The 12,039-nt window shown below is 47.3% G+C and overlaps 1 long non-coding RNA gene across 3 annotated transcripts in view; it reads left to right on the top strand.

Moving 5' to 3' along the window:
- LOC138117111 (uncharacterized) overlaps window positions 1-12,039 on the top strand; it is a 236,918-nt gene that overhangs the window by 92,084 nt on the left and 132,795 nt on the right. The window lies entirely within an intron of this gene.

Raw genomic sequence — 12,039 nt, 5'->3', positions numbered from 1 at the left:
GAAAATTGACACCATGTGGATGCAACCTTTGGGGTTTTATTATGTACTTAAAACCATTTTTCCTCTGTGCTCCTTCTAAATAAAGTGGTTGGAAATTTTTTTTTAAATCCTTCTTTTTTCGCAATACCTTTTCCCAATGTTGCAGCTGTTTTATAGTATATAAACTGACTGTCACAGGGTGATCTCAATGATTGTTGGAATGTAACTGCTGTGTAGGTTCGGGGGTCAAAGTTCCATTATGTCTAGTGAAGTTCGGAGTTTTCTGCTCCTCCCCTTGAGGCCAGTGTGACAGAGCCCCGTCAGGGCAGGGGTTTGTGCACACACAACACTGGCTTTTGGTGTTCCAGACCCTCCCTGGCCAGTGTCCGTGGGCTCCGAGCTCTGGCAGCGTGTAAATGTTGCAGTTTGCGCTGCACAGCAGGAACGGGTTCTGCTCTGGAGCCGGGGTCCCGCTGTGCCAGGTGGGCAGCAGGAACACCACTCGCTTTTCCAAAGGCCTCAGTGTCGCCACAATCCCTGTTATGCCCCTGACATTTTCCTAATTCCACAAAATCGTAACATTCATGGTTGGCAATGGGTGCTGGGTTCAGACTTTTCCTGCTGTTTTTTCCACGGCCCAGGTGCTCCGTGCCCTGCGTCGGCTGTGCAGGGGCAGCATCCATAGGATTAGGCCAGGGCACAGAGAGGGCCCTGTCTGAGGTGTCACCTTCCACAAAGCCACCCTTTCGGGCACCATGACACCTCTCGGTGCCCACAGGTCACTGCCAGGGCAAGAAAGACTTCATGAAGAAGGCAGTGAACTGTGGGAATGATGCAGTCGGGAAGTTCCACAAAACCTCTGGCGATCCAAAGGGGAAGGCACCTGGAGAGTCAGTGAGGAGCTTCTGTGTCCCTCGTTTCAAAAGGCCTGTTCTGCTCCTACTAAATGAAAATATTTATATAAAATATACATTGGTTGTATTCCTAAATATTCGATGTGGAAATTGATCCATGCAGCGATCCCTGTGCAGCTGCTTGAAATGGAAATGCAGCAGGGAAGATGTGAGGGAAGCGGAGCACAAAGAGGAGCCGTAGGTGAAGCTCCGGGCAACGGTGCCGGCTCCCCTCTGACACTGGGATCTGCATCCGCAGGCCCAGGGAAAACCGCGGCCCTCCAGCCGGGATAAACAAGAGCCCTCTCAGTTAATTGGTGGAGAAGGCTTTCTGCAAAAATAGGACTTTTTTTTCCCCTACTCTGCTTTTTCTTTTCACCTTCTGATGAACTAAATTATTCCTTATCTAGAGCCCACGTGCCCTCGTGCCCCAGGAGCATGCACTCCCGGAGAATTCCGGACTATTTGTAGTATTTTAAAGTAACAGGTCCTACAGGGAAAAAGAAAAGTTGGCATTCTTCTTAATTTTTATGCATTATTTTAATAACAATGAAAAATTATAAACTATATATAGGTACATAAATATAAAAAAACCCCTCCAACTTACTGAGCAAAAGCTGTTACCTGGGGGGTAGGAAAAAACCTGCTTGTTGTTGGATTCATCCAAACGCAATGTTAACTGAGTTAGTCAGAAACGTGTCACAGAATTGTTGGAGGCTTTTTCAATGGCTTTTTATAAATATATCTTGAAATCTGAGCATGTTCTGCAGTTTAGACAATGCATTATGCCAAAAAGGATGTTTCTTTTGTTAAAAGCTTTTAAGGTTGAACTGAAATTACAAATCAGATCGGAATAATCTGGATTATACTTACATATTCTTTGGCTATGTTGTTTTTTTTGTTGAATATTAGGTTAAAAGAAAATTTTTGTCTTTAATGTGTTTTATTGATAAGGTATTTAATATTAAGAGGTAGGTTTTGTTTAAATTAATTTTAGACAAATTATTTAGCTGTCGTAAAATTGCTGCATATATATGCTCATGTAAATTTGGGCATACTCCTATATTATATGTAAACCCTAAATTTTTAGGAGGAAGTTTCTTTCCAGTCAAGCTATTTAATGACCTGTCAGTTCTCCACTTGTGCGGACTCTTTAAAATTCTGTATCATTTTCTTTTTTAATGCAGTATCATTTAATTCTCTAGAGAAAAAGAGGTAAGGTGTTAAAATTGGGATAAAAGCTTCCAAATACTAGAAAATTTGCTCTGTCAAACCCAGGGCCCTTTTTACTGGCAGAAACTTAAGAAAGTAAATACTAATAAGCTCACATGTAACAACAACAAAAAGATGTAATTCTTTAAATAATATAAATGCAGTTATCACTACTTTATCAGAAAACAACAGAGGTTGAATTTTCTGGTAATTTTTTATTTTTGGCTGATGAATGCAGAATCAGTACTTTGAAACTTGATTTCTTCTCCCAAGAATTGGTCTCTGGATGAAGAAAAGTGGTGTATTTTGTTATTTTTCCCTTTTGATGATTTTCTTTTCTAAGGACATGGCATGAAATAACCTGCTGTGGCACGTTGGCTGGGGTGTTTTGGGGGGACGTTCTCCATTTGCCTCTGCCCTGGTGGTGGCTGGGGGGCTCTGGTGTCCCGGTGTAGCCGCCGTAGGCGTGGGCAGTGCCCGCCCGTGGCAGGGGCAGCCCGGGCTGCTGGCGGTGGGCTCTGGAGCGGGGACCAGGGGCAGGGTGGGGACAGGGAGTGGAGCATGGCCCACGGACAGGCCGTGGGCAGCAGCAGAGAACAGTCCCCTCGCGCCGTCGGCGCAGTCACGCTCGTGAGCAGTGTCCAGCCTGTCCTGTCAGGTTTATTGTCCACTCCATCAAGGGGTCTAATGGTCAGCGGAGGGGCTGAGCGTGTCCCCGGGGGCCTGACATTAACCGAGTGGACTTGTTTAAGCTCACCCAGGGTGTCTCCGGCTGATGGGGACGCCAATACCCGTTTCCCTCAATGAGCAGCCGCTCGGATCATGACTCAATACCGCTTCCCCCGGCGCGCCGGCCCCGAGGGCTCCGGGGGGACGTGCCCCGAGCCCGGCCCCGGGCGGGAGGGGCCGATCGATGCCGCGGCGAGGAAGCGGCGCTGCCCCGGCCCAGGGGCCGCCGGCGCGGGGCCCGATTAATCCACAGTAAATGGTTTGGAACCGCCAACGCCGCCGCCTTTTTATCCCGGCCCGGCACTGCCTGTGGGAGCGTCTGAGGCAGAGCGGGCTGCTGTGCTCGGGAATACGGGAATAAATACGGGAATAAATACGGGAATAAATACGGGAATAAATGCGGGAAGCGGCGCGGAGCGGCCCCGAGCCGACCGCGGCCCCGCAGCCGCAGGCCCTGAGCGGGGCTGAGGGGGGAGCCGCGGGGTGTCAATTCACTGTAAAGTTTTATTCCAACTTGTAATTTCTAACAGTGCAAGAAAATCTCATTCCATCAACAAGCCGGGAACACTTAAATCCTAAAATTAGATTGCTAGCAAAAAGTGCAAAAAAATGCAGCTGTAGAGCTTTGGGTAGTTTGTGCACAGGGTTTTTCATACTCATCTTAAATATATCGTTTCTTTCCTGGATGATTTTGAAGTGTTTTCTGTTGGAAAATAAAGATATGTTTTCTGCATGTCAAATTGTTACTTGAAAATATGTTTTGGTTTTTTTCCTAATTGAACCAAACATGCTGCACATGAATATTTTTTGGGAAATAATTATGTATTAAAATAGATATGTATTGTTCAATTTTTACATTTTTTTTTAAAAACACAATTTCTTCAAATATTTTGAAGAAAAAAACAGGAAAACTTTTTTTTTAATAATAAAGAAAATGCCTTTGACTGGGCTTGTTCCTGCTGTACTGACAGAGAGCAGGGGAGGCTCTAAATCTGCTCTTCCAAGGCAAGCTAAAGATGGAAATTGCAAGGGAAAATGAGCCAAATAATATGATTTTTGATAGGTGTTTGTAGTTTGCCAAAGCTTTTTGTCATTCAGATGACTAATTTGTATAAATAAATCTGAAAACACTTTGTATTAACATAATTATTTACATAAAATATCGTTATTTTTCTGCTTTCATTAACAATTTTTTGTTTAGTTTCAGATCTGCTGTAGTAAATACTTTGTGCATATTTATATGCTGCTGAGTGTTGTCTTGAAAATGTTTGATAGTATCAGTTTCCTAAAGATGATGTTTATAAAATGCACATAGTTGTGTGAATTATTTATACCAAACGAATGAGAAAGAGATCCTGCTTTCCCTAACACTAACAACGGATCCACTTTTCCTTTGGCAACACAAATATTTATTATATTGTTGTACTTAAAGAAGGCTTAAGCCTCTGAAGTGTCAAAAGTCAAGCTGAACAAATTTAAAAGCAATGAAATGAAACCCGAGTTGGGCACAAAGGATCTTTTCTGAATTTCCTGAAGCAGGAGTTGGAGAGAGCAGGATGGGAGCCTCGGGTGCCTGGTCATGGGGCTGAGATCGCCCTCGGAGCAGCGTCACTGTGACGCCGTAGGCGGGGGCTCGAGGGTCCCAGAGGTGTTGGGCGCTTCAGCCCTGAAGGTGAGCCTTTGACTTAACCCTGGTAAACCCAGCGTGGAGCTCCTTGCTCTGGGCACGGGCCACAGCAGAAGCGCTCAGTGCAGGAACAGATGTGCAAAGTGTACGTGCAAGGGTGTATTAGGGGGGAAACATCCCAAATCAGAGCAGTGCCTGTTGAGCACAGAAAGGTTCACTCCCAGATGGATTATATATTTAAAATTCTCTTTTCTATGTCCTCAGGCTCTTCCATTTTTGTTGCTGGGCAGGATTTGCAGACAGGCGTGTTCTTGCTTTGGAAAGCAGCAGTAAAAATGACCTACCTGCCCAAGAACTGCGGTGGGACACGACCCTGCCTGGGTGGGTTTGGGAATAGCTGCACAGGGAATCATGGCACTGGGGGCAGCAGAGGAGATTTGGGACAGGGTACAGAACTCTCAGGCAGCAGTTACAGGGTAGAGACAGTGATTCCCTTCCCTAAGATACAAAATCCCCTTTTGTGAACGTTTTGGAGAAAACCAGTCGTTTGTAAAATGTAACATTAAGTTCCCCTCTTTTCAAGCTAAAACTATTTCAAAATCATCAGCTGTGTTTTCCTGAAGTTCTACAGAAGGGAAACACGATTTGGGATTTCAATTATAGTTCCAAAAGTGACAGCAAATTTGAAAAATCTCAATTCAGCAAAGGTGCTTTTCCTGTGGGTAGTGCTTCAGGAATAAATCCCAGGGAAGGAGTGTATCAAGAGAAAGGAAGATAGGAATTCTGTGTAAAACATGACCTAGAATCACAGTCTGAATGGGTCCTGTAGGATCTTCTTCTAAAAGAAATACTACTCTCCTTTGAAAAACTAATTTTGTGGGGGAAAAAAAAAATCATTAGTTCCAAATACAACACTGTGGAGGGGTGGGAAGGAGGCCGGGGTGTGAGGGAACCTACTGGAAAGGCAGCACAGGGAGCATCGCTCTCAACCACAGAGGTAGAGCCTGGCTTGACAATGCTGGTATTCCAAATGGGAAAGAAGCCCTTTCCCATCCAACTGCCGTGTTTTGGAGAAGTTGGGTGTGCACCTTCTGCAGCAGGCGCTGACCACGGCGCCGGGCCGGGGGACAGGCATGGACAGGGACACAATGGGATGACCGTGACTTCGAACAAATAAATAAAACATGCGGCTCGTTCCCTGCTGTCCCTCCCCCTCCGTCCAGCCGGGATTACATTTGCCGTGGTCATTTCCCAACGTCTGCTTGGCAGAGAAGCGCTCGTGGCCCCGCACACGCCAAGGCCTCTTCCCGTGGCTGCAGGGTGCAGCCCTGCCGGCCGCTCGCCCCACGGCTGCTCCCAGCACCACAAACGCCTCACATTGGATTGTGGCCCAAAAAAACCATCTGGAACTCCCACCCGGCCCACTTGATAAACACCCGCTCCCTCCAGGATGGGGCTTCCCGCAGCCCCACCGCTGCAAAGCCCCGGCTGCGGGGAGCAGGAATACATTTTAATAAGGCTGGGAAGGAGAAAAATGAGTTTGCTCTGCGGTTCTGTTCTTTAGGAACAGAAAAAGGTGAGCATGTTGCAAGGCAGGGAGGGGAAATTTAATATTGCGAGAGATAATGGCAACTATGTTAATATCCGGAATTTTCAATGTACCATAAGTACATTTTGTTTTTCCTTTTAGCACGATTTATAATTAAAGATTTTAATCTGGCTTCACATTGAGTTAATAAGCCCTTTGATTGATTAGGATTCATAAAATTGCCATTTCCCGCTGCTGCTTTGTGTTTCTGGGATGTTCTTTTGAAAAGCTGGGGAAAGGTGAATGGGAAGCGGCCATTGTTTGGGCTGAGCTCCGCCAACTCAGGGGGCTCGGGGCTGCTTTATGCAGAGTTTGTCCCCAGCAATATCTTCTTGTTCTGCCAAATGAATGCAGATAGAATCTGCTGAGCTACATTTTAGTGATTTTTAGGGAAAACTTCTTGTTGTGTGTAATTTCAGCAGGTGTTGCACACAATTGCTGCATCGTTACTGACCTGTGCTTGATGGAGGAATTTGGGATTAGAAGCAGAACAAAAAAGGTGAAGTATTAGAAAACAAATATATCTGAATACAGCACAACCCTGATATCTGGGCTCTTGTGTGGCTTTCAAAATTCAGTTTACAGTTCTGTGCCCTCACAGTGTCACCTCCTTTGTTATTAGGGGCTGGTGCTGCAGCAGTCCCTGGGTAAAGCACTTGTTAGACAAGGAAATGAAATAAAAGGAAGAGGCCGTTTTGCTGCTCTTTGATCCTGTTCTACTTGTTTAAATCTTTTTAAAATAAATTCGGATAAATCCTAAAGTCTAAGTGGAAAAAAGTGAGAGAGGCAGCTCATGATTTTTAAGCATCTGGTTGAGTGGAGGTGGGCTGCTTTCCCCAGCTGGATCGTGTGCGTGCGTGTGCGTGTGTGTGTGTGTGTGTTAGAGGGGAAAAAAAATCTTTTTTCTTTATTTTTAGCCAGGGTAAAAGTGACCCTCTTTAGCCCCAGAGGGGCCTCACTGTGTGGATTGAATCAGAGCAAATTCCCTTTGTGTTTCCTGCTCTGAGGGGACACGCTATTGTTGAGTGCGGGGCCTCTCATACGCGGAGCAGCGCAGGACCGTGAGCAAATCCTTCCCGGATAATGCACAAGTTGTTTCACAATCGATCCGGCCTCCCCTCCCCCAGCATTCACCCCAATTTACTTGGCACAACTATCATTTCCTGGCCCTTTTATTACCATTCAGATGTCCTACAAATGCAAACATTTGGGCCAGAAGAAAGGGGCTGGGTGAGGCGAGGGCAGGTTGGGGAGCCCAGGAACGCGATGCTGCCGAGTTGCTTGGCTTCGGAGCCAGGGAGCAGATGCCTGGGTAGGGCGAGCAGCGAGCTGGATGTGTCAGCACTTCCAGGGGGCTTAATTGGCTTTATTTTTTTAATGTAAGTACCTGCTTCCTATTTCTATTTTACACAAAAATATTTTTAATCCTCCACCATTAATTTTCCAGCAGCCTTTGAGACAATTTTGCTCTTAGCTCTCATGTGCCAGCACAGGCTGACAGTGATGAAAAGATGAAAACCCGACAATAACACAGGGTTTTGCTTACAAATTGACAAAACCAGCCCTGCCAATCCCCAGTAATTTCCTCCATCTCCATAACTGACCTCATGCATCCAGCCCCGCCGGCGCTGATTGGCGAGGTTAGAATGGGAACGATGAGCAAGGTTCATCCCAAAGAGAAACAAACAAACAAAACCCACCGCAAGCCCACTTTGCCTCTCTAATGCACATTGTTATCCCGCTCAGCGTGCGGGTGCGGGGGACGCCGGGCTCTGTCTCCGCAGGTGGGTCAGGGGCAGTGCCGATGGCGGGATGTTCCCGGCGCGGTGCTTTCCACGGGCTGAGGTACTGGAGTGAATGTCAGCGCCTGTCTGCCCGCGCCGGCCGATCGATGCTTCATTAGGCCGAATTGTCTTTTGCCCATGCAACCTTGAAAACAGTCCCTTAATTACCTGTGAGGAAGTCGGGGACCCTGCTCCCCCCTCGCCGCTCCCCTCCCTCGCTGGCGGCGGTACCGGGGTCACTCGCGGCCCCTTGCCGCCGACGGCGCGCGCGGGGGGTGGGGGAAGAAATATGGGACCCCGAGGTGAGAGGGCAGGGTTCAAGTCCAGACTACAGATCTATTGAAGAGGTTTCAGACAGCCAGGCCTCCACTTGACTTTCCATCAGCCTGCCCCGATTCCTCAGCTGCTGCCTGCGCACCGCCGCGGCTGACGGCTCCGCAGGGCTCATTACCACGCTCCGAAACGGGCTGGCCATGCCACAGTCTCCCCCAAACCCCTCATCCCCCAAACCTGCGGGGATTTGGGGCAGAGCTGGATGAAGGAGCAGAGAGGGGGAGCAGGGAGTGTGTCGTCGTCGTCTCCGTCTCCCCCCCCCCACCCCCCAGACCTGGATTTCAGGAGCGGCGGTTGCATGTCACCATGGGCCCTGCAAGCAGAGCCAAGAAAGTGCATAAATAATCTTATTTGTTATGCATTATTAAAAATTCAGAAAGATTTTAAATTCAAGTGATAATCTGATCGTCCTGAGGGATAGGTTTATATTTAATAGCCAGGTGTTTTACCTATTCATTTGTGATGGAAAATATTATAATGAAGTAATAAACCATAGCACAGAAATGTTAATCATATATATGTGGTCTGCAAACCCCCTGAAATCACAGACCCCTTCTGCTGTCCCAAGCTGTCTTTATTGGTAACCTCATGATTTAAGATAATTTAGGTTTTGGGACTATGCCCGTGGACCTCGGGGCACAGTGGTTAATAATGGAAAGCTTATTTGACTGCATTATTCTCTTCCTGCATCTTATCTGTTCTGCTGTGAAGTTTTTCTAATATCGTGTGCTGTTTCTTTGTTTCCTATTTTAGAAGAACATGGAACAAAATCATGAAAGCTGTTGAGACTATTGCAGATCTGATATAATGGGGTGGAGGAATTACTGGGAGATGAAGAATTGTAGAGGGGTTCAGCTTTAAAAATTCACAGAGTATTTTCATTTTAATGCAAGGTGGGGGTTTGACTCCTCAGTGATGCTGAGAAATGAGATGCCTTCCAGCGCTCCATTTCTCCCCCCACCTAAGAACCACCTCCTTCCAGCCTGTGCATACAACCCCCCCTCTCCCCCCTTCGGTCCAGATTTAGAGGACTGCAACAGACAGGTGTCCAGCTGCTCTCCTCTGCTAGTCAAAAAGGAGGGAACTTATGGAAAGTATCTCTCACAGGTTTCACTCCCAGTCTGGGGCGTGAGACACATCGCTGTCCCCCCCAGCTGCAGCAGGGCTGCACCAACCACCGCGAAACCCACACGGAGCTGCTCCAGGACAGAGCATCCTCTGCTGTGGAGACGAGTGCTAAATCCCAAACCTCACTGAATCCCATCGTGGGGAAGTGATCAGTGGAGCCGTGCTCTGTATTCACAGCGAGGGCTTTACTCACTGAGCGAGCTGTGATGTCACCGCATTAAGCTAAAATAACCACTGAACATGAGAACAAGAGCGATGGGGGGGAGGTTTGATGGGGGAGAGAGAGGGAAATAGCAGGCATATTACCAGTCCTGCATGTGGATCACAGAGCCAGATTGTGAGCAATCCCGGCGCTCAACAAAGTGTCTCCTTAGCAGAAAAGGGAGAGGGAGAAAGAGGGAGCCAGCAGCCAGCCTTCAGTCCCCACACGAGAGCTCTCGCGGTGCACTCGGCCAGGGTGTCAGAGGGCGTGAGTGCATTTTTCATTTCTTAGCCTTTGTGTGGTCTGCCAGAGGAATTGGATTCTGTCTGTATTTCCATGTTATTTGCCTAACCGTGCTGTGTATTTTTTATCCTGGATGTGAGCAGGCATTAACACATGAACTCACACGCACTTAAATAGATGCAACGTAAATGGATACACAGGGAAGACATTAAAAATAGCCCGAGAATCAGCTTTTCACGTGAACTGCCCACCTGGCAGTGCCCAGTGCTGTTCCCATTTCCCAGATGTGCAGGAATGGGGTGTTACTGGGAGGGAAGGATTGGAACGGAAAGGGAGGAATCTTTCTTTCCTAGCCTCTCTAATTAATGTTGGCCTTTGTGTGGTGTAAGGCCAGGGAATGTTGCTCGTGGTGATGGTGCTGGTGCTGGTGCTGAAAAACCACTGCTCAAATGGCTGTCCCGAGGTTTGCAGGGAATGTGTCTGCAGAGCTTCAGTGTCAGGCGCCTGGGAAATGAGTCCAACCCAGTTCTGATGTGTTGGGATACAGCAGGATCATGTGTGAGTGTATGGAGTCGCTCTGTGTGTGTGAGCTGTGTTTGCAGGCTGTGCTGGGACTGGTGGGAGCTGCACCACAACTGGGGGTCAAGCCTGTGCCCCCGCCACAGTGCACACACTGCTTGGGATGAGCAGCTCTTGGAAATCCTGCAAACTGCTCTGCCTCCACCATAACTCATCCTGCACCTAGCCTGATGTCGGTGATGGAGGACAGAAATTGAGGAGACAGTGGGATTTAACCTCAATTCTTCCCACTAGATTTCCAAGGCGGTACAATTTGTGGACATGAAGAGGAGTCTTAGGAGAAAGGGCCAAAAATGCAGCAATTTAAGAGTAGGGAAGTATCAAACAGTGTTACCAGCTCCAAGTCATAACCCTATGTCATAAAAAGGTTCTAGGGCTAACGTAGCCTTTTCGTGTTTTATTTCTTTTTGGTTTTCTTGTTTCTAGGTGAACCAAAATTAAGTTAAGGAAATGCCAAAAGAAAAAAAAAAAAAAAAATTAAAATCAAATTCCTAGTGGTCACTCCTGGGAAGGTGGAAAAGGCCATTGTGAAGGCCTGGAGAGTGCTTTTGTACCTGCCAAAACCATGGGCACTCCTTGAGGTGGGAAAGGCTGCCAGGCTCAGGGTAACACAGAGTTTGGCTGTTGTTTGGGTGTGCAAATGGCCTTGGTTGCCATGTGTGTCTCTGTGTGTACAGTGTGTGTGTATGTTATGTATGTGTGTTACATGTGTATGTGTGTGTGCGTACCTGTGTGCATTACGTGTGTGTACCTGTGTGTGTGTGTACAGCGTGTGTGTGTACAGCGTGTGTGTACCTGTGTGTGTGTGTGTAGTGTGTGTGTGTAGTGTGTGTGTACAGTGTGTGTGTACAGTGTGTGTGTACCTGTGTGTGTGTACAGTGTGTGTGTGTACAATGTGTGTGTGTGTACCTGTGTGTGTGTGTACAGCGTGTGTGTACAGCGTGTGTGTACAGTGTGTGTGTACCTGTGTGTGTGTACAGTGTGTGTGTGTACAATGTGTGTGTGTGTACCTGTGTGTGTGTGTACAGTGTGTTTGTGTACAGTGTGTGTGTACAATGTGTGTGTGCTTTTCCTGCACGGGCAGTGATCCTGTTCTTGCTGCCCTTTCCTGGCTTGCAGGGTTGGGGACACTGTGGAAGCTCCAGCTTTGATGGGTGACCTGTGGCTGCTCAGGACTGCCCTGAGCTTGGGAGCTTTAAAGGAAGAGAGGGAAGGAGAGAGCATTTGCCTCAGGTGATGAGCACCAGCGCAGAGCCTGGGGGTGGTGGGGAATGTTCAGATTTTATTTCTGTAGTAACCAGGTTAATTGATAGTTATTATTTATTCCCGATACATATTCTATGCAATTATTTTTTTGCTGGATTTCACCTGCACTAATATTGGCTGGTCTTTGTTACGGAGCTGCCCCAAAAGCCAAGCACCTGTTGGCCCCACGCCCAGCAGTGGTTCTGGAACTGATGATCCACCTGTGCCTCTGCTGCTGCCCCTGAGCTGACACAAGTGGGGGCAGCTGGGCTAAAGTGTAAATTGGGGGGGATTTCTTGTTAATTGTCTTTTCAGAAGGAAGAAGAGAATCAGTCTGAAATGATGCTGCTAGAAAAGTAAGTTGAAATTTTGGTTTGGATTAAAAAATAAATTATTTTTGAGTCTAATTAACAACCTAGCCACAGGTGTTTGGCTGTTTGCCTCAATTCCCTTTCTCAGGTGTTGGCTCTTTTCCAAGTGCCCAACAGACATTCCCA

Source organism: Aphelocoma coerulescens, chromosome 11 (genome assembly GCF_041296385.1).
Source record: "Aphelocoma coerulescens isolate FSJ_1873_10779 chromosome 11, UR_Acoe_1.0, whole genome shotgun sequence".
NCBI lineage: Eukaryota > Metazoa > Chordata > Aves > Passeriformes > Corvidae > Aphelocoma > Aphelocoma coerulescens.
Note: the sequence above shows the minus strand (reverse complement) of the source record. Positions and strands in the feature narration are given on the sequence as shown.